Here is a 25,944-nt window from a genome sequence, read left to right on the forward strand (position 1 = left end):
ATTCTATGATGAAGCAATGAAACCACTTTAAGATCTGAATTTGTACATGCTGAAAAAGAAACACAGCCAGAGGTGCCCAAGTGTCTTTCTAGAAGACTGGAAATAATATTAATCAAAATGAAACATCGTGTGGAAGCTGAGCGCTTCACAGTCAAAGAGAGAAGGTCCTAGTGGAGGAGGGCAGAAGGTTCGGGGAGCGCGCCACCACGCCAGGCTGACCGCAGGAAGGGCAGCGCCCTGGAGACCGGTTCAAAGGTACACAGCGGTGGCTGGTTTGCCGTGCTGTTGTGCGGGGTAGAGTCGAGGGCTTAACTCTCACTGCTGCTGGATAGTCACACCCTTCATCAGGGAGACAAGCCCCCAAGGACCTAAAACCACTCCTTAGCAGGAGCCTTCTTTCAGTTACTTTACGGTCTCCAAAGGTCATAGTTTCAAAAAACAACAACAGAAAACCAGCTTCTCTGTGACCTCTTTCTGTTCTAAAAGTATAATTTAACCAAACTTATTTCAGAAATGGTGGCGGGGGAAGGAATTATTTGAATGGTGAGTGTTGCCAACTTTGGCTAGAAGTAATATCTCTAAGAGGTAGTACTGGGCTAGAAAAACCTGCCAGAGGCAAACAGAAACCAGAAGACAAAGAGAAAATCTTGATTTGTTGATTGGTGATTTTTACTAGGGTTTGAAGGATTTTCTGACTTTAAAGTCTCAAAAAACTGGCTTCTAAAATCAGTTAATTAAAGTGAACATCTCTCTAATAGGAATCCTGTAGATACAAGGTAACTGCAAAAATACTAGGATGGTTTACTTATAAGTTCAATTTCAGCAGTTATAGGTTTCTTTTACAATACATTACTACACTGTACCTACATCGTATTTCATGATAATGCCATTGTTCGCAATCAGTCACCACTTAATTCTGGGAGAGTCACAATACTCCAAGAAAGAAAAGAATAAAAAACAAACACCACCCCATAAAACTGTCTATATTACATATTTGTCTTTAGGATCAAATTAAAGTTGCATCTCCAAAAAGCATCCATCCCACTCAAAATTATGAGCATAAACTAGGTTACCCACTCATCTGTGCCTCATCCTAATTCATCTCTCCTTGATGGACTTCTCAAAGGGCATCAGAATGAGAAAGAAGACAAGAGGTGGTTCTCAAACCTCAGTTCCAAGAAGAATCCCTTAAGGTCCCTCTCTAGTCCATTTGCATCAGGACTTTGAGGTGGGCTTCAGTGGTTATACTTTATTTTCTCTATAATTTTTATTTTGTTATATTAGTTCAGTGGTTATACTTTTAACAAGCAGTCTACCAGATCTAAACTGGGGATGGACTACTCTTTGGGAAACAGTGATGCAGACAATTACAAGGTGACTAAGTCACTGAAACAGACCATCAAACTTGATTACATAACTTCATCTTGGATCATTGCACTCTTCTCCATATCTATGGTCTCTATTGTTGTCCCTTGTCCAGGAAGCCATCACCACCCTCTGTCTCTGGACTTGACCACTATTTCCAAGTCTGTTGTCTTGCTTTCACCCCTGCCCTCTCCAACCCCTTCTCCAAAAACTTGCCAGAAAGATCTTACATTCTACAAGTCACACATCACTCCCCTTAAAACTCTTTAATAATAACTGCTTAATGGGGATGGGGTTTCCATTTGAGGTGATGAAAATGTTTTAGAACAGACACCGATAGTGGTTGTACAACGTCATGAATGTACTAAATACCATTGAATTATTCACTTTAAAATGGTTCATGCTGTGTGAGTTTCATCTCAATTTGAAAAAAGAAAAACCAAAACCAAAAAAAAAAAAAAAAAAAAAAAAGCCAAAAACCTTTCAATAGCTTTCTATTGCACTTAGGATAAAATCCAAAGTGCTCAGCATGGCCTAGTAGGTCTGGCATAAGCAGACCATAAGCCATATCTTAGCAGCCTCATTTCCAGCTACTGTCCGCCCTCACTCTCCACGCTCCACCCGCACCAGCTATCTTTCAGTGGCTCCAAAACCCAAGCTCTGTCTCACATGTGGGCTTCACAAATGGGACTCCCCACCTAGAGAGCTCCAATCATTCTTCAGATCTTACCAATTATTTTCCCCTATAAGCCTTCTCTGATAATTTCATCCTTTCTACACCCTTTTAGAGAAACCTGTTCTTTTCCAAGTTCTTATCAAGAGTTCCAATTAACAGAATTACTTTGGGGTTACTTAATACCCTTCCCAGTAAACTGTGTGCTCCCAGAAGGAGAGGAACAGTGATCAGTTTTGTTCACTGCTGTAGTCCCAGCACCTAGCATGAACCTGGCACAATAAATACCTATTCGTTGGGCACAAGGAATATGTAGCATGCTTTCCTCCAAAAACATTAAATCTCTACCACAGAAGGAGTATCAAGCTAGGTCACAGTATTGCGTGAGGTTTAAAATACACAGGCCAACATTACTCTCTTAATAACTAAATGAGAAAAATCACAAACTACTTAGGGCCAACTCAACACAATGGAGCACAACAAACAACGCACAGAAAACAACTTCTCTCACTTGCACAGTGACTGCTCTGTGCTTCCTGATAGAATGAAGTCCCTACCGCCCAAGAAAATTCCATTTAAAACCTCTCTCCTCATGCCACTGCACCTTACTGAGTAATGAGGAAAAAAACAGGGACTCTATCTTTGCAGAAAGATGCAACTGAGGTGAGTAAAAGACCAGGATGCAGAAGGATGTCATGGGAAAACTGTTAGCTGCTCTCACATGGGCACCACTTCCCAGAGTAAAAGTGTATGGAGTACTACCAGGGAAAAAGGACCCTGAACCTAGCCAGTTCTGAGAGATGATGGGAAAAGGGAAATAGAGGAGAAACTCACATTGAGAGCAGGCATGATCGGTGTTTTCTTACTAAACAAACTGCTCTTTAGTGATTATAGGTGAGCAAGTGATTTATTTTTTCCAATCTTGCACTTGTATTAACTAGAACCCTAATTTGTCCATGAGGCTGAAGTATGTCTTAATTACTTGCCTTCAAAGCTTATGCCCATTTAAAATAAGCTTATTTCTTTTCCATTGTCAGGTTGCCCAGAGCTGCCTAATCTATAATTCTCCTGCCCAGCACTCACCACTTCTGATCATTACGGAGAGCAGAGGCAAGCAAGTAGCCTTTACGGGCAGCTTCCAAAGAGATCCATCTGTTCATAACTGTGTGCGTTAGCTCACAAAACGCTCTCCAGCCCTGTGTCCGCTGCAAGGACAGGAGAACACCAGGACTTGAACACATCTATAGCCCGTGCCACAGGCTTCTTTTCAATATTTAAATTTTTCTAAAGTGAAAGCTCTGGATTTTCCCAGGCCCTAGTCCATGGTCCCAATGGTGGTTTGCATGCTGTCCATTAAAAAGTATCCCTACATGTGCTGCAATGCCTAAAGGACTGTTCCTGGCCTCGTAAGTTAGGGCCACCTACAACTGTGTTGTTTGTGTGACCTTTTAGACATCACAGTCAGAGAGAGCCTGAAAGCCCCAGCTCTCTATCTCAGTTGGGGACCCCCTAGAGAAAAGACAAAGCTGCCCAATGCAGCCAACTAGGAGACCAATATGGTAGCAAGCAGCAAGACTGCTCTCCAACAGGGGGAGGAACCTGAGTGGTCACTGCACCGTCCTAACACCTTCCCCTAAGCATACTAAGTTTCTCTTCCATGCTCCTTCCTTAACGCACCATGCGGCCATCACGGTGGCTCCCATCTTTGCTTCCAATGACAGGGCTTCTAAATGTGCTTTATCCTTGAAGATTCTACCAAGTCCTGTTCTCTTCTCAAAAAAGCATTCTTATTCCCATTGTTACCATTGTTTTTGTTACAGAATCACATAGACTTCTATAGGAGATGAGCTGGAGGAGCCCAATAATACAAATAAACAGCATCCTTGTGCAGGAAAGTGGAGTGCCAGCAAAACCAAACCCTAATGCAGCCGACATATGCCCCATAAACCAAAGTGCCTTCAAGAGTGAGTCACAAGACCAATATGTTAACATGGGCGTAAGGGTTTTACACATGGAGATGAGGTCAGAGAGAAGTGCTAGCAGAAAATAATAGGGACGGTTAGTAAAAGAGGGGCCCAAGGACTGAATTACAAAGACACTAGGGGAGGTTGCCCAAATCCCAAATATATTAGACAAAGGGAAATCAGTGTTGGAAAACCAGAGACTGGGAGTGGGTAAAGAATCCGCAGAGGTACGGAGAACCTAGGTGGGAGAGGCGAGATTACAAGAGCAGGTGCTTTCTACCCTGACTGGAGCTAGCCAGATTTTTCCAGGGGAGGAAGCCAGAATGACAGAAGAAGAAAACCCCGTCAGATTTATTCTATTTCCATGCCTTCAGGAACTGCAGAATATCTAACTAGGAAAACAGAAATCTCCTCAAGTATTTTTTTTACGAGGGAAATTTAATATAGAGAATTGGTTACTCAGATGATGGTGGAGCAGAAAACCTAACAGGCTAGTGAGGGAATCCAAAGATCAGCAAGAGTGGGACACTGCGACCCCCTCAAGGCTGAAGAGTCCGTAGCAGGAGGTTATGTGTCTGGAGTCCATGGGCCACGGTCACCTGTGAGCAGCTAGAACCAGAGCCAGTCTGTCAAGCATGAGCAGTGCTACGGCAGGAGGGATTCCCACTGCCAGGGATGCCGCACAAAGCTCAGGGAAAGAAAAAAATACCCTGGCTTTGCCCTTCTCCCTTCCCTCTCTCACCAGTGTCCCCCACAGGCTGAACACAGAGAGCCAGCTAACTCAGAAATCTGGGAGAGCAGCCTGAAGGGGTGCGTCCCCTCCAACACAGAGAGGAAGGGGTGAGAGCAGGGAATGCTAGAAGGAAAGGATGGAAACTCTGGTACAAGGAAGGTAAGTTACGATGAGACTTAATAAGCAAGCTTCTATTGCAACAGATGTACTTGTAAAAGGTTTGCTTATTGCTATATGATGATGCCAGTAATAAGCGGTCACCCAGTAATACAGCGGTAGCTGTACCATGGCCTACTGACCTTCCTGCCACGTTAGGTGGCCTCTGACACCACTCTGCAGAAACCCAGAGTTAGAAGGGGGTTAGGGAATTTATTCTATATTGCCCTTTCTTCAGTTACAGGTAAGCCAGGACTTGTCCAAACAAGCAAATTTTTTTTTTAAAAATTTTTGAATGAAAAAGACTCTTACTTTTAAAAGTAAATATTGTATGTATTAAATAGAAAACTTGCATGCACATGTATGTGCACACACACATATGTGCACACGCACACACACACCCCCAAATGATTACAAGTAAAACTGGAGCAATCTAAACAAGATTGATGGATGGTATCAACCAATATCCTGGTTATAGTACTGTGCTATAGGTCTGCCAGATATCATCACTGAGGGGAAATGGGTAGAGTGTACACAGAATCTCTCCGTGATATTTCTCACAATTCCCTATGAATCTAGAATGACCATCAAATAAAAAGTTTAATTTAAAAAAATCAAATATGTGCATAATATTCCCAATTAATAAGGCTGTGTCCCTTCCACTGCGTTTCACCCGCGGTGTCTCCAGTGTCTCCACTGCCATGACTTTGCTCTATAAAGCAAGGCCCAGTAAGCTCTTTGCTGACCCACTCTACTTCTTATAATCCAGTCTTCTCCTTGCCATTGGCTCAGTGTTACTTTTGCAGAAATATGATGGGGTCAGGTTGCTCGTTTGATTATTCAGCTTTTGCATTTCTGACCACAGACAGAGCCGGAGTGTTAGTATTTATATATGGGACAATTAGCAGGCTGCCTAATCTTATTTCATATCATCTAACAAGCTTTAACCTGTTCATTTCATGATTAAGCATTTAATTCAAAACAGCTCTCTGGATGGATTTATTCTCTCCTTCTCCCACCCTCTGCACCCTTTGATCTCCTTTGGGAGCTGATGGCCTAAGAACCAGCAGGAAAAACTGCAAAGAAAAGCCTGGCATTTTGACAAAGCAAGAGAAAAGAACCAGCCCCACCCCCAGCTACCACTCATTCACTTAGCTAAAATACAGGCTACCAGAGAAGCAGGGAAAACAATAGACGTAAGTACATGCTAGGTCTTCCAGAAACCGATGGTGGATGAAAATCACCTCTTGGTCAAGGGTATGGGGGAAAATCACTATTCGTCACAAAATGGACATGCGTCACAGGCATCTCTGCAAGTCTCCGGCTCTATATACCTCCACGAATCCTTCCTGTAAAATATAACTTTCTTCCTTTAATGATCTAATAGTGCATTATTTATGTTCTTCAATTTATCTTCCTGCCTTCTTTTATTTATGCCCAGACTTGTGCTACTTAACTCTAGAAAGTCTGACCAAGGTTACAGGCAAGGCACAGGAGTCCCTGTCCTTCCAGGGGGCCGAGGCTAATGCACAGAGCAGGGCCGTGGTGCACACCAGAGCAATGAAATCTCATTTTTGGAACTGCGGCCAGCTAAGTGACCACACACCGCCAGTCTCCCTGTCGTGCTGAATCTCCAGACGGCTTTCCATCAAATCCATCTTGCGTCCCCACGGTTACTACCTGCACTTTGGCTGTCATCATTGCTTGTCTGGGCACTGCCGCCTCCTAGCTGATCTCCATGCTCCTGACTCTTCCTCCATCGACCCACTCACCACACACCTGCCAGCATGACTTTCCCAAGATGCAAATGAAAAATGACAAAGCCTACATCTTAATCCTTCAGTAGCCCTCTGTCATCACCCGAGACCGAATCTCCCAAATTTGCCTCATTATAAAAAAAACCAGTGGGGGCATCAATAAAAAATAAAAATAAAGCAGATTCTTCCGTATCTTATGTTGGGCTCCTCTAGAAACAGACCTTGAGACTGAATTTAAGTGCAAGTTATTTATTTAGAAGAGGATCCTTGGAAGCACTGGTAGAGGAAAGAGAAACAGCCAACGAAGCACAGATATCTAGCAGGCTGCCGCTATGGCAGATTCACCAGGGAATTTGGGGACATAGTGCAGAACATGTGTCAGCTACTGTGCTGGAGGGTCCAAGATGCTAGTGTATTACCTCCCAGCTCCCTTCTACCATTGGCTTAGGTCCACTCCTGAGGCCATTAACTTCAGTGCCCGACCAAGCTGCCCTACAAGCGGGAGAGAAAGCCTTCAGGCAGAGAACGGGAGGTGCTTACAGAAGAATTCTGCAGACATATCCTGGAGCAGTGGGCATTTGGACAAATACGTATGAAAGTGACCATGTCTGCTCCCACAGGCCCATGTCCCTAAAGATCCTGATTCAGTGGGTCCGGGGTGGGAACCAGGAATCAGCAGCATAGCAAGTGTTTCATGGGATCAGTTGAACAAGCAGATTGTGAAACACTGAATAATATCATTAAGCTCAAGAGCTTTCTTGGGTTCTGCTAGGTCCTCCATTGTCTGTCTGCTGTTCTGCTCTCCAGACCTACCAACCTTCCTTCATAGTCACCTTTCAACCAAGCCAAATTTGTACACTTCCCTACAAATAGCATATTCTCTTCCATGAGCAGAACTATGCCTTAAGAATCTTTATCATCCCCAGGGCCAAATACTGTACCATTTATATAGTAAATGCTCAATAAATAACTTATTGTTCAAGAAACAATCCTAAAAGAAAATAGTATATTATTATTTAAGTGCTCCCTGGACAAAACTACCTTCCCTATACATCGAAATAGTAGGTACAATTCTACTAGTGAAATTAAACAAATATATATTGAGCACCTAATGTATGCAAGACACTCAGGAATCCCTCCAGAAAAGTACTATAACCCTTTATCAGTGTACAACTTAACATCTCTCCCCCTCCTCAAGGAAGTCCTTTAATAGAGATGGGCAAACAGGGGACATGATTCAGTCCTCAGCCACTGGATGTGGTACCTTCCTCTCCCAACCAGGTGTGGCCCCAGGTTGGACATAGAGAGGTGTTTTTAAAAAACATGGCAGGACTAACTATCCACTTTCACAGAAAAGGGGAACACAGGAAAGCAATCTGTAGGAGTTTTGCTGATACGAAACTATTAATGAATCCCTACAAAAGAGAGAAACTGCTAGGTAGCGGTGGAAAGGTGAAGGATGTTTAGGACTAACTGGAAGCATGTCAAACTTCACCTACCTTGTGATTCTGCCAGGATTTTCCATAGAGACACTACCACTCTCCACCTACTTTCAAAGATGGAGCAGGATAAAGAAGAAAGTCTTATTTCAATGTCACTGAATCTCTTGGGATTATGACTTCTTTCAATGACCAAAAATTTGGTACCTGGGATCTAGATGGTAACTTTGGGTCTACAACTTAATTGCAAAAGAGTTGCTGTGGTTTTTAAGCTACTAAAGTGCTCTCTTGCAAATAAGACCTAAGCAGAGGTCTGGTCACTCGTAGTCACTAAAGACCTCACCCATGGCTTTTTTCCCCACTGTTTGGGATGTTAACCACAGCCCCTTGGCTGCATTCCAGTCTGGATAATTACACTGGGGCTAGCAAACCTCACCCTCCAGCTCCAACTAAATAAAGTATTCCTTTGGACTAGCTGCCATAACCTTTGTTCTGCTGCTGTGGGCTATTAAAGAGCTATTCTGTACTTAGGATGGCTGTATTTGTGAAAAATCAATACCCCTGGTATAACTTCCTGCACTGACAAGAAATATATTCCACAATATCTCACTGGCTAAGTTATTTTTTTAATGTAGTGCCAGAAACAATTAGAAAACTAGAGTAATTTCTTCTCCATCTTCTCAACTTTTACTATTCGTACAGCTACAGATTGAAAGGTTTGCAACGTTATATAAAGAAGGAGGGCAGATGCATATTCCACAAAATACACCCTGAAAGTCTACCACACGCTAGGCTCTATTGTAGGTACTGGGTATTGTTGTAAGGGCTGTGGGTTATGTTCTCAGCATAATTTGAGTATTTTCCAAAGGGAATAATTCAATTTAATTCTGCCTATGCTCCTGCATTTCTAAACATCTGAATATAGCCACTTTACTTAATATATCAGCATTACCATGCACAGGGCTCCCAATAAAAACACTATTTCCGTCCACTCTTAAAAGGATCTAACAGGACTGGGGCACCTGGGTTAAGTGTTAAGGGTTAAGTTAAGTTAAGTTAAGTTAAGGCGGGTTAAGTGCCTACTCTTGATTTTGGCTCAGGTCATGGTCTCAGGGTAATGAGATCTAGCCTGATGTTGGGCTCCACACTGGGTATGGAGCCTGCTTGGGATTCTCTCTCTTCTCTCTGCTTCCCCCCTCCTCGCTCTCACTCCCCCTCCCCCCCAAAAAAGAGTCTACAGGACCTTAAACTCAATATGTATATAGGTATGTGTGTGTAAGGATATGTGTGTCTAAGAATGAGAAAGTGTGCTTTCTTGGCTAGCTTGGAGGGTAACAAATACGGCTTAGATAGGTATTTGTTTGTTTTAGCAATCATCCTCCTTGCGTGGGTGAGAGTTTACAGGTTATAATAGCAGAAGTAGACATGAGGAAATCGAAAACGTAAATGTCTTTTGTTTAAAGCTTCTCTTTACTACATGAAAAAAACATAAATCAAGTCTTTAGTGTTCTATTACAGGGATGAAAACAACAGAAGGGGGAAAAAGTAAGTAGTGTGTGTGTGCACATTCACAGACACACATATTATCCTGTACGTGAAGACGGGGAGAGGGAAGTTAAATATCAAGATTCCAGTGCGTTAAATTATGGATGAACAACAGAATATTTCACATCATTCTTCGCAAAGAGAAATGGTTCAGAAATTTAAAAAATAAATAAATAACCGTAAAATTCAGATTAATCCTACAGGATCCAAAACAAGTACTTGCCCTGGACAAACTACAACCAGACTGTGGAAAATGGTTTAAAAAATCAGTGAAGTTCACTTGAAATCTGCCAAATTACCATTCTGCTTGAAAATCCTCCTTGCTAGAACAAGTTAATAGCAGGCTTCTAAAACTAGGTTAAACATGCTGTAAATCAATTTATCCCTCCCTACAAAGCTACTAAAGTGCATGCTTTTCTGGTGAAAATGGTTCTTCAATGGTACTTAATACTGTCACTTTATTGTTTCTCCAACCAGTCCGCTTCAAGTTTTTCTACCTAAGTTGTTCCATTAAAGTTAAATGCCTATCTTGGACATAAATAATAAACAATGAAATACACATTGTTTAAAATAGCATAAGGAACCTCAAAATGCATCACACAGGACATACATTTCTTAAGTTCAGAAGAAATGCTTAATAATGCGTATGTGATCCAGGCTGGCCACCCAATAATTTATTCATTATCATTTTATTGAGTTAGGAAACAATCGGCACTATTACCATCTCTCACAGATAGATGACTTGTCCTCCACCAACATGCTTCAGGTAGCACCTTTGGCAAGACAGCTTTGATAAAAGACTGAAATGAATATTATGCAGAGACACAGTCTGTCCCATGCACTTTAAAGAGCCCAAATCACTATACCCACAGTATGTCTACCACGTTGCAGACAGAAGGCCCAGAACGGATGATTAATTAGCTGTAATGTTTAAACTCTCACTGGTATACAAGCTGACCAACACAATCTTCAATCTCATTCCTGTTTAAAATTCACACAGAGAATAATGGATCATTAAAGATTACACGAAGGTGTAAACAATTACCAAAGCAAGGGACAGGGCTTCTCCAGTCTGGAGAAAGAAGTGGGAGTCACAGGATTCTGTGGATTGCAGGCAGAATACATGATACACAAGGCATCTAACACCGTAATCTAGCCTGGTGTCAATACTAAATTTTTACTTCCAGATATTACTGTATTTTCTAAGTATCTTTATTAGGATAAAAATCTTTCTTTTTTAATTTTATGAATCTAAAGAACAAGAATAATTCCAGGGAGGAAATGGAAAAAATTTCTAAGTGTGACACAAGGGAAGACTAATAGGGTCAAGTCACATCACCTCACTGTGCCTCAATGTCCCATAAAATGAAAGAGTTAGGTCAGAGCATGAATCTCTAATTCCCGGCTAGCAATAAAATCCAGCTATCTATTTAGGTATCATGGAGAACTCAAGTTTTCATAAAATCCTAAGAGCACCTGAAGGCAGCAGAAAATGCGCTTACAGTGTTTAATGACTATAAAGGGAAGAATGAGAAGGGTCTAAACAATCCTCCCAATCTTGCATTTTTCAGTTTATATGAGGCTTAAGAGGGTAATTGAAATTAGATGCTTCATTTCATCCCACAATACCAATATAATTCTTATTATAATAAAAATTTTAAATACTCTTTTTAAAAACATCCCAAAAAAGAAACAGCTTCACCTTACTCAAATGAAACTTAGATCTGTCTCACTTGGAGGGTTTCAATGCTTGAGCTACAGTATGGGTATCAGGATGTGGAAGCAGCTGTCACTGCTTTGTTTTTCATTCACAGTAGGTGGTTGCCAAGCAACAAAATACTATTGTCTGTTTCCATGATCTATTGGCCAATTCTACTGGTGATAATGCTTTCTACGGTTTAAAACAGGGCCACCTTTTGGACAAGAAGAAATGAGAAGATTTTTTAAGAATGACAATAACATATATATAAGTAAACACACTGAACGTACCCCAAAATTATGTGTATACATATATGGCTGTGCGTGGATATACATACATATATTTTGCATTTATGCATATGTATATGTGTGACTACATGCATTCTTTTTCTGCCTACCTCAAAACCTATTTAAATTTGAGAAGCCAAAAACTAGACTCTAAATCCCTTGAAGGTAAATCAAGGCATGACCTGGGGATATGAAAACATAGTAAGAATTATTTTTTCAACAACAGAGTAATTTCCCATTTGCCAGATGTATTGAATCTGTCCCTTGAATACAAAATCCTACAGTCAGAAAGCGATTCTGTCTACTTACATAAAAATAATAATAAATGGAAAGACTTTACTATCCAACTACTTTGGAATTACCTAATATATTTAACATGCTCTATGACTTACCATGTGCTACCACTGTGTACAAAGATAATAATTGAAATGGGAAAATTCGGTTGTTTACACCCAAGAATCTTAAAATACACTCATTTTTTAAATAATTGAATTGTTCTCCCTGGAATAGCCTCATGTGATTCCGACTTTGTTTTGATATGAATCCCTGGGGAATAACAGTCATGCTATGTTACTCTTGCATATATCACTAGCTTGCAAATAAAATAACACACAGTGTACTCAAAATAAAGTTGTCAACATTAACTTGCATCAGTTGTTGTTTGTTTTGCATTGACAAGGCTTCTAAAGATAAGAATTACAATATTCTTAGATGTACAGACACAACATCAAAACAGCCTGAAGGAATTAAGCTTGAAAATGCTAGAGGCAATCACGTTTTGAAATGAAGAGAAATCAGTATCATTTATGCATACGTATATATTTCTGCAAAGTACCTAAATAACGCCAGAACAATCTTTGGAGTTTATGCAATGCTCATCCGTCTTCTTTCACAATATTTCAAAAGCACTTAGCCTTAACTATTTAGTGCATACCTCTAAAGGAACTTTTAAAATTCACTTTTTGAAATTCATTACCACTTGCAAATCTATATATTACAACAAACTGGAATAAGCAAAATCCATTATATGGATTGACATTATTACTATAAAGTCTCACATCAAAAGGACAGCGCTAGCAAAACAGAAACAAAGTGTGCTAATAATGAACTAAATATTATCCAAAACTCCCCTTTCTGGGACAGAGCCTTCTTCAGCAGAACCAACCCGCCTCCCGGGTGTGCCCATCTGGGTTTCTCCTTCACATTTCACCCCATAAATGACACACTTTTTCTCCCTCAGCTTCCCAAGCGCGCCCACCTGTGTCCTTCCTTCTAACAAGGAACAATTTCCATCCCACTTTCTCCATCTTCTTCAGATCACTTACCCACCCATCACTTTCTCTGAACCGCTGGACTCAAACCTGCAGCCCAGTTTGCCACGAACCTCCCATAGGCACTTGTTTCCCTCATTCTTCTAGATATGCTTAAAAACCTCTACCACCGAACAAATGCAGTATTAATAAAAGTAGGGTTACAAGCCAGTTTTTGTTTTGTTTTTGTTTTTGTTTTTTACTTACAGCAGTAAAACGCTGAGAGATAGAAAGGGAGAAATGGTAGAGGAAAGAGGGTGGGTCAGTGGCTACACACAGTGGTGTAGACGCGGGGATCCTACCGACCCGGCTTCCCCACCTGTCTACCCCACTTCCCCCATGTGCGCGCCGCGGGATGACAACCACAACACTCCAGAACCACCCCCCTCCGGAAAGAAGGCGGGGTTACGCCTTCAGCCAATCAGAACCCGCGAACTCCGGGTGTCCAACCTATGGGGTGGCCGTGGCCGTGCAGGGGGAGGACGTGGGGTGGTTGGGGAGGGGCCGCGTCCGTGGGAGGCGCGCACGTGTCGAGTCCAGGGAGGCAGGGAGGCGGAGAGGCGGCAGGCGTCCAGGACCTAAGGCGCGGGCTCTGCACCCTGGCAGCCACCGCGTCCAGCTGCCCAGTGCCTCCTCTGCCTCGGACTCGGCGGGCCAGGACGTGCTCCCGCCGAGAAAGACACGTCCAAGGTGTCTGAGTTCCCCGTGTAAGGGGACAGTCACAAATAACAACAGTACCTAGTGCAGAGAAGGGGAGTAAAGTTTCCGGCCCGCACCACAGCGGAGTCCGCCAAGACAGTGAGGACAAGGGATGCAGGGCGGGAGGGTGACAACCTGGAAAGAAGAGGGCTGCGGGAGCTGCGCGAGCAGGACGCCGTCCCGGGTGCTGTGCAGGGGGCGGCGGGCGGCTGGGTGCGCTGTCCAAGGTGCAGGGGAGGTGGGTGGCGGGCGCGGAGCCCGGAGCCAACACCGGCTGGCGGCGGCGGGGAGAGCGGGGAACTGCAGTCTGGGGCGCCGGGCACCCTCCGGCTCGTAAAAGTGACAGGGCTGGAGCTGGGATAGAGCGGGGAAGGGCGCGGGGGGCTGCGCGGAAGCTCCCAAGCTTTCACGCACTCCTCCCCACCAGCCTCACCTCTAGCTTCATTCCCCTCCCCCTCCCGGGAGCCCACTCCCCTCCAAGCCTCTGTCCCGGGGCCGTGGCGGGGGCGGGACCGGGGAACCCCCGCTCCAAGCCCGGACACTCCAGGGATGCTGCGGGCCCCGGAGCTGCTGCTTGCTTACCTGGAGCCGCGGTACCGGGAGCGGGGGCAGCCCGCCGCGCGGAGCCGGGCGCTGGGCGCGGCGCGGCTTCTCCTCGCCTCGGCGTCCTCCTTCTCCGCTTCTCCCGGACTCCGTCCCGGGCAGGAAGCTGCAAGACGCGGCCAGGCTGCAGCTGCGGTTCCCTCTGCTGCCTCCGCCGCCGCTGCCGCAGACAGAGGACGCCCCGTGGCGACTGGAAGCCTGTGTGAGTAGCGGCGCCCGAGAGAGTGGGATCTGCTGGAGACTCCGCGGCTCGGGGCGCGCGGGCGTGCGCACGCGCGCCTGCGAGTGTGAGTGTGTGTGTGAGTGTGCGCGCGCGCGCCCACGGGGTGGGGGAGTCGCGAGGGGAGGGGGAGAGAGGCCAAGAGATGCTCGTAGGGACCGAGGCAAAATTCTTTGCCCCCGGAAATCCGTAAAGCCGGAGAAGGAGGATCGAACACGCGTCTCGCCCGGGGGAGCTGCCCGCGGGGCGGCGGCAGAGGGGGAAGGGAAGGCAGCACGGCGCGCGGGCTCCGGAGCCAAGCGGGTCTGAGCCGAGCGGAGCGCGCAGCCACGGATGCAGCAGAGGCGGTGCCCGCAGCACTCGGTCGCGCTGCCCCCTCTAGGGAGGGGCCGAGCCGCCAGCTCCTGCCACCGCCGCCTCTGTCCGGACTTCTTGGCTGAGCGCGGGGGAACAGAAACCAGGACCCCACGGTTGCCACTGCAACCTTGGAGTCTCTCGGCCCACTAAAGGGCCGAGCAGAGGACCCGGGCGCACGTGGCCGACTACCGGCTGGAGTCGGCTTGTGCAAGCGCTGCGGGAGTGGAGTGGGCGGTGGAACCCCGCCGAGTGCGGCCCACCGCCTCTTCTGTGTAGGGATGCGGGGCGGGGAGCAAGGGTGAGGTCGGTGGCGGGTGAGGTGAGCTTGCACGGTCCGCTGGAAGGGAGGGCGTTTCTCACTCCAGGTGGAATGCTGCCTCGTTTTCTCTTCGGAGGCCACTTTTCCTCAAAGTTAATCCACTTCCCAGGTGCAAGTGCCGGTCTTTTCTTTGTTCGGATTCAGCTAACAGTGCAGGCAGCCGAGCACTGCCTCTTTGAAGTCAGGCTCCGCCAGGAAGCGGCCCGTGCGGCCATTCTGGGGCTGCTCTTGGCCTGTTAAACGCCACACTCCTTCATTCATCCAAGCCATACTGTATATACCTTAGAAATAAAAATTTTAAACACATTTACACGCCCTCCCTCTTAAAAGATATATCGTCCTAGCAGTATTCTTTTCCATGCTTATTTTAAACTATAAGTGCAATTTTATTTACCTAAGAATTTCTTGAAAGATTGTAAGATCTGAGTAATACTTGAAAATACCCTTCTTGGCAGGGTTCCTTTGCGCAGGGATTGTGTTTTGCATACTTTTGCATACCCTTCAGTACTTAGCACAGTACCATGTACATTGTGCGTTTTCTATAAATGTTGAATGAATGACATTGTTTTCTAGCTTCACATATCCCGAAGGCAAAGACTTGAATGCTGGGAAAGTCATTACCACCCCACTAGGCTTACTTGATTTTAACTTGCACCATTTCCTTGTGTGTGGCTATTTTCCCCTCTGGCAGCCACAGCCCCAGTGTAAAAAAAGACGACTGGGAATACTGACCCTTTGTGCAGCCTTACCTAAGGGTGCAAGAAGAGAGCACTCCGCAGGGAACCTAATGGGATATCCTGTGTGTAAGAAGGCTAAAGCATGCTTTATTTCAGTGCTGGGGGAATCTAACCTCTTAAAATATGAAAGTCACTGTTCATTAGCAATTTATAATGTCCCTTTTAGAACAGAAGGACAGGAAAAAAGTTTTCAGAGAAATGCGCTTTTCTACTAGCTTGCCACTTACAAGCTTTTCTCTTGTAGAGAGATTTGCTTGGTGGACACTGGCCAATATATGCAGGGTCAACCCAGACTATTTCTGCTGCAGCACCAAGACCACATCCCTCAACCTTGGTGTTTCTACAATCATCATCTTAGAAGTAAAATTCCTCAATTTTACATTCCATGCTAAATTACAATTCCTTTGAACTCAGGCTCTTCTATGAGCTGCTTCTCTCTCCACTCATGATATCACAGCTTTGAAATATAACTGAAATAAAGTGAAAATTAAAATGGATTTATTTGGGAGCTGCCAGTGTGTTCTCTAGTGGGGGTCCCTTTAAATAACTTCTCTTCTGTCCCTCAATTTACAGTCTTCTTAGGAGCCATTTGTTGTGATATGGAATTCATGTGCTTTTTTATCTTGAACACAAATATATGGTATTTAAAATTTTTACTTGAAAGGAAGCTCTAGAACTTGCAGGAGAGCAGAAAAACTCTGACACCTTCAAATAGATTCTTGACAGCCAACCTTTAAAATAGGTATGAGTCAAAAATCTTCGAAAATAATTTTACAGCTTTGTTTTCTGTAGAAAGTTGCCTTTAGGCTTCCCAAGTGCTTGTCTTACTGAGTGGGACAAAGAATGTAACAAAGTTTTAACTTCTCTGATGACCACCAAAGGGAGCAGTCTTATCTTAAAAAAATAAATACATTTATAAGAAGCCAATATTTAAAAATAAGAATGTAGGCTTATAGCAGTCTTGACTTATGTTAGTTTAAAAAATAAACAATAGAGGGGCGCCTGGGTGGCATAGCGGTTAAGCGTCTGCCTTCGGCTCAGGGCGTGATCCCAGCATTATGGGATCAAGCCCCACATCAGGCTCCTCCGCTGTGAGCCTGCTTCTTCCTCTCCCACTCCCCCTGCTTGTGCTCCCTCTCTCGCTGGCTGTCTCTATCTCTGTCAAATAAATAAATAAAATCAAAAAAAAATAAAAAATAAAAAAAATAAACAATAGAAATGATAACAATATAAAATATATGGTGTTTATGACCCACTCGAAGGTAAAAGTTTGGAGGAACAGCTAGAATTAAAATGCTATAAATCATAGGTCCTCAAGCTACTTAAACACTAATAATGAAATGTGCTACTAAGAGATTCACTGTTACATGTTATTATAAGTTGGACTGAGAATCAATAGCATAATCATAAAGGTCCTATTTTTCTTCCTAAAAAGGCCTTGCTCCTTAACATAACTGCTTTTTACAATTTGCAGCAGTGCAATAAACTAGTCAAACATTAACTTTCTTAAAAACACAGTATTGGGAAAAGGTGGGGTATGAGGGAAACACTTTAACTTGATTTGACCACAACTAACTAATCTATACTGTCATTCCAAATAAAAAACAAAAGCTTTCTACCTCTGAACTGGTAAATTTAGACTTAGGCGAGATGTACCATGAATTCCAAAGTCAACTCCTCATGCTGGGAGCAGATTACCCCAAATTCTCTGAAGTGAGGAGGCAGGAACCGTTAGCTGAAGTGCTGCTGTTGATTTTAGTGGTTTGAGCACACATAAGGAGACAGGTGATTTCCCCCATAATTAGGTCCCAGATCACTTAGTCCATTAGAGTTTTATATGATAAGAATCCTTGACCTACACCTGGACACAAAATGCCAGCTCCGTTCATAGTATGGGAACAAGGAGAAGGCTCAAGTTATCCTGTTTGCATCCATGCTTTTATACATGGCTTTATTTCAGGTTTTACTTAGGGCAGCTTAATTCTAACTAAAGATCGGGCATCTTTAGGAAAGTCAAAAATCAGAGAAAGAAGCAAAGTAGACAGGTTTTTGTCAGCATCAGTGCTGATATTTAGGGTGCAGGTGAATATATAAAATACCACTGGTTTTTAATGTTTTATGATAGAGGTATGGATTTCCTGGAAGCTGAAAAAAGCTATGTATCCTCTCCTCAGGAAAGAGAACATATGAAGATATAAAAAAAATTTTTTTTGAATAAAATTTCAGGAGTTAAAGGAATCCCCTCTGAAACTGAGGTTAAGAATTCCTGTCTAATATATATGCTTTGCACATTGACATTTATAGCTACAGAGAGATGAATTGGTAGATTTACTAATATCCTCATTTTTATTTTTAACCTGATAATTTATTTGATCATCAACACCGAAAAGATGCATAAGCAAATCAGTAAACCAAACAGTATTTATTGAGTACCTACTTCATAATTAATTCTGCTCCTCATGCTGTGGTTGTTACCAATAAAGTATCAAATGCAATCTATCTCTGCCTTTAAAGAGCCTACAGTCTAGATATCATTTTTCTTAGGAACAAAAAAGTGAACATAAGCATAATTTAGCACTTGACCATGTACAACAAACCTCAATTTGAATTACCAATACAACTTACTAAGCCATTTGTTAAACCATTCCATTGAAAATTGATTATTAGTTGCCAATGTCTATATGCATGTTTTCATATTCATATTCCCTAGTAGTAATCGCTTAGATTTTTGGATGATGTATAGTGTAAAAAGCTAGTTTATTGTTGTATTCTGAATTTTAGATTGGAGAGATGAAGAAAATTACTGACAAGAAAAAATGGACTATGTTGCAATGGCAGCTATGGATTACCTATCACAGGATCCCTGGGCAAAGTGGAATTGATTAGAATACACTAGAGTTCATATTTCCATTCATCAAAGAATTAGTAGTGGCACCCATGTATTTTGAAATTTCTAGATCTACAAAGACCCAGCAGTCTATTCTTGGAGAATTTTACATAGTATTTCATCATAAATTATAAATAAACATAAAATGAATGTTATAATATTTATAATTTAACATAATATATTGATATAATATTTAATTAAGTACTCTCCTTAAAATTTCTTAATCCCAGGACCCTGGGACCATGACCTGAGTTGAAGGCAGATGCTTAACCAAATAAGCCACCCAGGCTTTTTTAATAGTATTACTTTTAATTTTAGTTAATATAACTTTTAAAAATACAACTTCTTCACTCAATTCATGACAAAATGATGAAGAGTAGGATAAAAAAAACCCAAGGAAACAAGAAGTTTTCAGTGGTTAAGGCAATGTTACCACAATCTCCCCTTCCACTCATACGGTGGCACAGACATAAAGCCAGTCACAAAATTAGAGCTGTGGAAAGCCCAACCATCCATGTATTGAACACTTTACATAGCCTGCCTCCCCAGGCACCCCGGAGGCTTCATGTGGGGAAACCAAGACTGTCAGTCATATCTTTCTACTTTTCCAGAGGCTTAGTGTCATATAAAAGTAGCACTGGGCACCAAGTCATAAGATCTAATAAGTTCAATCCTAGCCTGGCCAACAACTTGCTGTGAGACCTGGGGCAGCTCACTTTCTGAGCATCAGGTGGTCCTCCTGTGTAATGTGGAGAATAGTGACTGCCTCATTCATGAAGACAGTTACATGATATAATGTGAGAAAGGGTCCCTCACATTGTAGCAGCTAAGTCACTCTGTGCAATTTTGGATCCAAATAATTTAAAAAAAAAAGCATGTAGCAGAAAATTGGAACACATATATGAATGGGAGGCTCCCGCAGAAATTCTGGAAGCTTTTGTTAGATTATAACTTAAATAATGTTGAACCGATTTGATGATTCCTGGGAGTCCCTTCCAAGGATATTTTAGGAAAACCACAGACAACCAAAAGTTGGCAGAAACAGACACATGCAGAAAATTGTGGGTTCCATAATTCGAGAGGTGCTGTAATTCTATAAATTCTGCTGTTGCAAAACCCAAGCTTTTGTGTTCATTTGTTTTTAATTAGTCTCTGTTTTTTCTGTCACACAGATTCTGCCTCCCCAGTGCTAATATAGCTATGTGAACATTTATTTTACAGATTAATACTAACAGTAATTTTTTTAAACAAGAGTAATTCACTGTTTTCTCCCCCTTAATTGTAAAAGCCGTGCGTATGCTCATTGAGGGGGAAATAGGCAATACAGAAATGTATAAAGAAGAGAAAAATTGCTGTAACATCACCTCTCAGGGACCAACCACCATTACTATTTTGGTATATGCCCTTCCAGACATTTTATTTGCTTAGATGTATTCTTTTAAAAGTCATTCAATCAATGTTCAGTCATTTAAATGCATACTAGCATTTTAGTAAAAACGGTTAACCGGTTTCACAGGAAGGTTCAAATGTGGAGTTTTTCTTCCCTTTCATACCCCTTCTTTCCAAGATGGGCCCTTTGCTCAGCATGTACTTTAAACAGGATTTTAACTAGTCATCTTTGGAAACTTGCCTTCCAATTTCCCTACTTTCACCACTTCTACCAGTGAGTACTTTTTAATGACCCTTTAAAAACTTAATCTCACCTTGAGCTGACATGCTCTGGAGTCACAAGCCCTGCTCCTTGGCCTCTGGCCATTCTGTGGGTGCTTTGCATTACTTAGCCTCCACCCCCAAGATGAGGGCCAGCTCTGACCTTGGATCTGGTACTGCATTCCCTGATGGAGCAAAAGAGATTCTTGATTTCAATAAGTAACCAGAGCGTTCATTGGTGTTACCATCTACTGGTTCTGCAAAAGGTTGGCGTAGTAGTGAATTATTTGAGTTCATGTTTTATGTCAATTGCTGCAGGCAAAATTTGGGAAGTTTGTTTTATTTTGCTCTTAAGAATCTATAAACAGTCCTTCACAATGAGAATGCTGGCTGTAATTCCAATAGACACTCCAACTTTTGCAACTGAGCATGTTCACTCTTTTACCCAAAAGCTGTCGTTATTAATGAAACGTATAACAATGTCTGCTTGTAATTTTGCCAATTTGCTAGGCGTACAGAGGGCTACAGATTCCCCAAGTAAAACAGCCACAACCCAACCTATCCTCCTGCAAATCTAAGAGACCAGGACCTCTGGTGCCACTCTTAAAATGAGAACTAAAGAACTGACAGTAGGAAGGAAGGGAAAAAAGAAAACAAGGTGAGATTAATTACATACAGGAGTTCTCTGAGGAATATATGCCCTACATTGTGAATTATGAAAGTTTTAAGTAAATAAGTTACAACATTGTATGTGCAACTCATAAAAGAAAATAATGAGATAATAAAATGCAACATATGAGACAAGCTGTAATCTTAGAATTGTATACAGGGAATAACAATATGTATTAAAAAGTTTTCAGGAATTGATAGAGTGTCTCCAGCATTAATCAAAAGAGAGCCATCAAATTTAGCAAATTAAAGCGTTTCAGCAACTAGAAAGGTATATGTACTCTTATTACACAAGATCACTTATCTTGATTCTTTCCTGTGCTAGATGCCATAAGATTACAAATTCACACCATTAAATCTGAAAGGTAAGGTGAGGGCAGAGACAGAAAATCTGAGACTGGGAGATAGGATGAGGCCAGTGCTCCAGAGCCAAGTCCTTGAGAGTTGAGTATGTGAGTGCTGCATGTGGTACACGGCTTGGTCGAAGCTCAGAGATGGATGCTGTGCACTTTCAACTTGTTTGATCCATCCTCAAAGACCAGTCTTTAAATTATTATAATAAAAACATATTTGACCAGAATAATTAAGAAAAATGGAAATAGGGGCGCCTGGGTGGCACAGCGGTTAAGCGTCTGCCTTCGGCTCAGGGTGTGATCCCAGCATTATGGGATCGAGCCCCACATCAGGCTCCTCTGCTATGAGCCTGCTTCTTCCTCTCCCACTCCCCCTGTTTGTGTTCCCTCTCTTGCTAGCTGTCTCTATCTCTGTCAAATAAATAAATAAAAATCTTTAAAAAAAAAAAAAGAAAAATGGAAATAAGTACAAAAATAGTTTTGATGGAATTACTTTCTGCTAAAATATAGTATGCTTCCTATCCTTTAAACTTCACAAATTAGAATCACTAGAGTAGTTTTTATAGTTAACATAGAAAAGTAAAAATATGTGATTTAAGATCAGATTAAGCTAGATTTAAATCATAGGTTTGTCACTCTCTGAGTGAAATTGGGTACATTTCTTTAACCTCTTTAGGCCTCCATTTCCTCATCAGAAAATAGGGATAAGATAATACCTAACTGTTAAAACGTTTTATGAAGATTAATGAGACAATACTAAACATTTCCCTTCCTAATGTTGATATGCTCCTGGGGGATACTGAGGGTACATAGCATTTACTCTCTGTGATGGTTAATTTTATGTGTCAACCTGACTGCACCATAGGGTACCCAGATATTTGGCTAAACATTATTTCTGTGTGTCTATGAGAGTGTTTCTGGATGAGATTAGCATTTCAATCAGTAGACTGAGGAAAGCAGATTGCCCTCCCCAGTGTGGGTGGGCATCATCCGATCTGCTGAGGACCCAAATGGAACAAAACAAAAGCAGGAGAATTTGCTCTCTCTGTTTGACACCATTGGTCCTGATTCTCAGGCCTTTGGACTCCAACCAGAACCACACCACTGGCTTTCCTAGCTGTCCAGCCTGCAGACAGCAGTTAGTGGGACTTCTCAGCCTCCATAATCATGTGAGCCAATTCCTTCTAATAAATCTCTTTAAATATGAATATTGGTTCTATTTCTCTGCGGAACCCTGACTAACATACCTTCCTCCACCAAAAAATGGACCTTTGAGTTCCCATGTCTGCTTTCTGATATTTGTTCAAGATGTCAGCTGTCTCTTCTTGTTTCTATCAGTTACACTAATCGTAGCCTCTCATCTGCTCCAAAGAGAATTCCATTGCAAAGACTTGGAAACACCTATTTTTCATTCCAAAAGCCTCTTTTTACTTCCCATGTCTAGGCTGTATTCTGAAGACATGAAGTATTATTGGAATTCAGTTTTTCAGATACATTGATATCTGAACAAGAACAACCCAGCAGAAAAGACATACATCTGCCCTTCCTCCTTCCTGGTCAACTCTGCACACCTCATATCATACCACATAGTCAGCCTTGTAAATCCGTTTCTTGTGATTTCAGCTAGCATGAATCAGTTCCTCAGAGCCAGACCACTACTCAGTTTTTTGCAACTGCAAAACTATGGACCAAGCCCCAGACCATGAAGGTTGCATTAAGGGTTACATCCTGTGTGACCCAGCCTGAAACATTCAGTGTTTCATATCATAAAAATCACATTGTGAGTTTTGGAAAATTAATGAACTCAATTTCCTTTTCATATTTAAGATACTACTCCAAGAGTTAAGTTTTCACACGCAAAGTGTATATATTTATGCTTCTTAATCTGTGGTATATAAGGAATTTAATCAAAGTATAAAGAAGCATTTCCTGATAAAGAAATTGACTCTATCCAAATTGAATTAAGAAAGACAGTGGGATTGTCCTCTTTATATATATATACACACACACACATATATATATATATACACACACACATATATATATATATATACACACACATATATATGTGTGTGTGTATCTTTATAGATGGATCTAAATAAACGTATTTATGTATAGTACTTTCTAAAGCCAGACACTAATGATCAAGTAAGTATTTTTTTGGTCAGATGATTCTCTGATGCTATAAAATAGAAAAATCCAAACTAGGATGTTATTTTGATACATTTTAATAGTTTTATTTCATGACAATTATAGAAGGAAAAATGAAAAGAAATGGAAATTGGCCTTTAGTTTTAGTGAGATCATCTCCATTTTAGATTTCTAGAATGAAGACAGTAGTCTGGGAGAGAAGAAACAAGGTTTTGTTCTTATTGTGGTAAAAGATCTTGTATTAAAGATCTTGTTCTTGGGGCGCCTGGATGGCTCAGTCATTAAGCGTCTGCCTTCGGCTCAGGGAGTGATCCCAGAGTCCTGGGATCGAGCCCCACATCAGGCTCCTCCGCTGGGAGCCTGCTTCTTCCTCTCCCACTCCCCCTGCCTGTGTTCCCTCTCTCGCTGGCTGTCTCTCTCTCTCTGTCAAATAAATAAATAAAAATCTTAAAAAAAAAAAAGATCTTGTTCTTATTGTGTGGAGAGAGAGAAAAATAATATGCTAGGCTACCTGCAATGGCCTGAATATTTGTGTCCCCCCAAAATTCACATGATCTTAACCCCTAAAGTGATAGTATCAGTATTAGGATGTGGGGTTTTGGGGAGCACACACCTATTAGGTCAAAAGGGCAGAGCCCTCATGAATGGGATTAGTGTCTTTACAAGAAGAAATAAGAGCGCTTGCTTTCCACTCTGTGAGAGTATGAGAAGGAGATGGTCATCTGCAAGCCAGGAAGAGAACCTTCACCAACCTCAGGATCTGCCAGCACTCTGATCTTGGACTTCCTAGCCTTCAGAACAGTGAGAAATAAATGTTGGTTTAAGCCACCCGGTCTATGGTATTCTGTTATAGCAGCCTGAACTAAGACACTACCCCAAGAATTATTGTAGTAGTTGTGTTTTACCTTAACTGCCATGTAGTAATCTGTTATTGGACTAGAAGACTGTTAGGATTTCTGGGGAATCATTAACGTCTTGCTAACAACCATGCATAATTATGTGAATGTGTATGTGTTTTACTGGTATAGCCTTGTCATTAATACGGTTAACTAGAATCTTGTTTCGTTCTCAAAGTGGAAATGTCAATTATGACTTTGGGTTTGGCTTATATTTTTCTAAAGCCATTTTTACTCTCTTTTCAGATTTCATGTTATACATGATTACCTATAGCTAGATGCAAACAAAATAGATGCTTTAAACTTTTTAGTGAGTCTCACAACAAGGCTCTTTTTTTGAGCATCCTAAACATATGAAAGAAATACATTCTATACGTATGCAGAACCACAATCACAATTAAACCTTCACGGTTTAATTGACATCCCTTAAGAAGGCAGTGTTTGCCCAGAACTACCATTTCACAAAATCCTTCTAATGACTGCATCACTCTGGAAACCAATGCAATTGACTTGTAAATTCTGCAACTGGAATAAGATGAGGGGTATGAGGGACAATGCTTCCAAATTCAATCCATGCTTTGAATTTGCTTTTTAATTTATTTTGCAGGTTTTTTCTTTTTCTAGCCTGTTATAATGGTACTTTATTGTAGACTGTTGATTTATTTATGAGGAGCGAAGATGGAAAATAGACCCGAGTGCCAGAAAGCCTGGGTTCAAGCCATGGGTCTCCCTCTTACTGTCTTACTTTGCGTAAATGATTTTACCAACTCTTGCTCAGTTTTTTCATCTCTAAATTAGACATAATGGCAATGCTCATCTCACAAAGTTATTAGGAAGAAGGTTAAATTAAATTTTTCACATAAAAATTCTGTAAAATCTAAGGTATCGTGTAAATGCTAAAATATTTGGGGGTATTACTACAGTTGCTACTATTTTAAAATATTGATATTTTCAAAGCTAAATATAGTAAGACAGTCAACCATGAACTAATTTACTTGGCATGGTTTCTAGAGCAAAATAAAGAACCCACTTGCAAAGTGAGTTGCTGTTTTACCCAACTTGGGCTCAGAATGTAGTAAGGTGTTCAGTACACCATGCTATTTATTACCTCCTTTTAAATCAACTTTATTTCTTCTCAGTCCTCCTGTACCTTTCTTCTTGTTTTATGTTGTGGAGAGTATTATTATTTTTTGCAATAAGCAAATATCCTAAGAACTGTGAAACACACCCACAGTACCTTCCATCTAAGAACTACATAGGCTCTTTATAAACACATTAATGATCATCACACAACATTGTCTACCTTGAATGTTTTCACATCTTTTTATCATGCATGTCTGCCTAGTTTAAAATCACAGGGCAGGAACTCTGTCTAATTCTATTTGTAAATCAGGGAGAGAGCATTGTTGTTCAATAAATGCCAAGAAGCGACAGCATCCATGTGAGGTGAATAGGTGGAAATTATTATTTCTGTG

General features: G+C 41.8%; 1 protein-coding gene across 2 annotated transcripts in view; it reads right to left on the bottom strand.

Annotated features, from left to right (window-relative positions):
* The window catches only part of ENOX1 (ecto-NOX disulfide-thiol exchanger 1), a 539,166-nt gene extending 524,869 nt beyond the window's left edge, over positions 1-14,297 (bottom strand). For both annotated transcript variants that reach the window (XM_057308447.1, XM_057308444.1), the window contains exon 1: positions 14,210-14,297. The gene's annotated coding sequence lies outside the window, so the exon portion shown is untranslated. The remainder of the gene's footprint in view (positions 1-14,209) is intronic.
* Positions 14,298-25,944: the final 11,647 nt, after the last annotated feature.

This window comes from Ursus arctos, unplaced genomic scaffold (assembly GCF_023065955.2).
Source record: "Ursus arctos isolate Adak ecotype North America unplaced genomic scaffold, UrsArc2.0 scaffold_10, whole genome shotgun sequence".
Lineage (NCBI taxonomy): Eukaryota > Metazoa > Chordata > Mammalia > Carnivora > Ursidae > Ursus > Ursus arctos.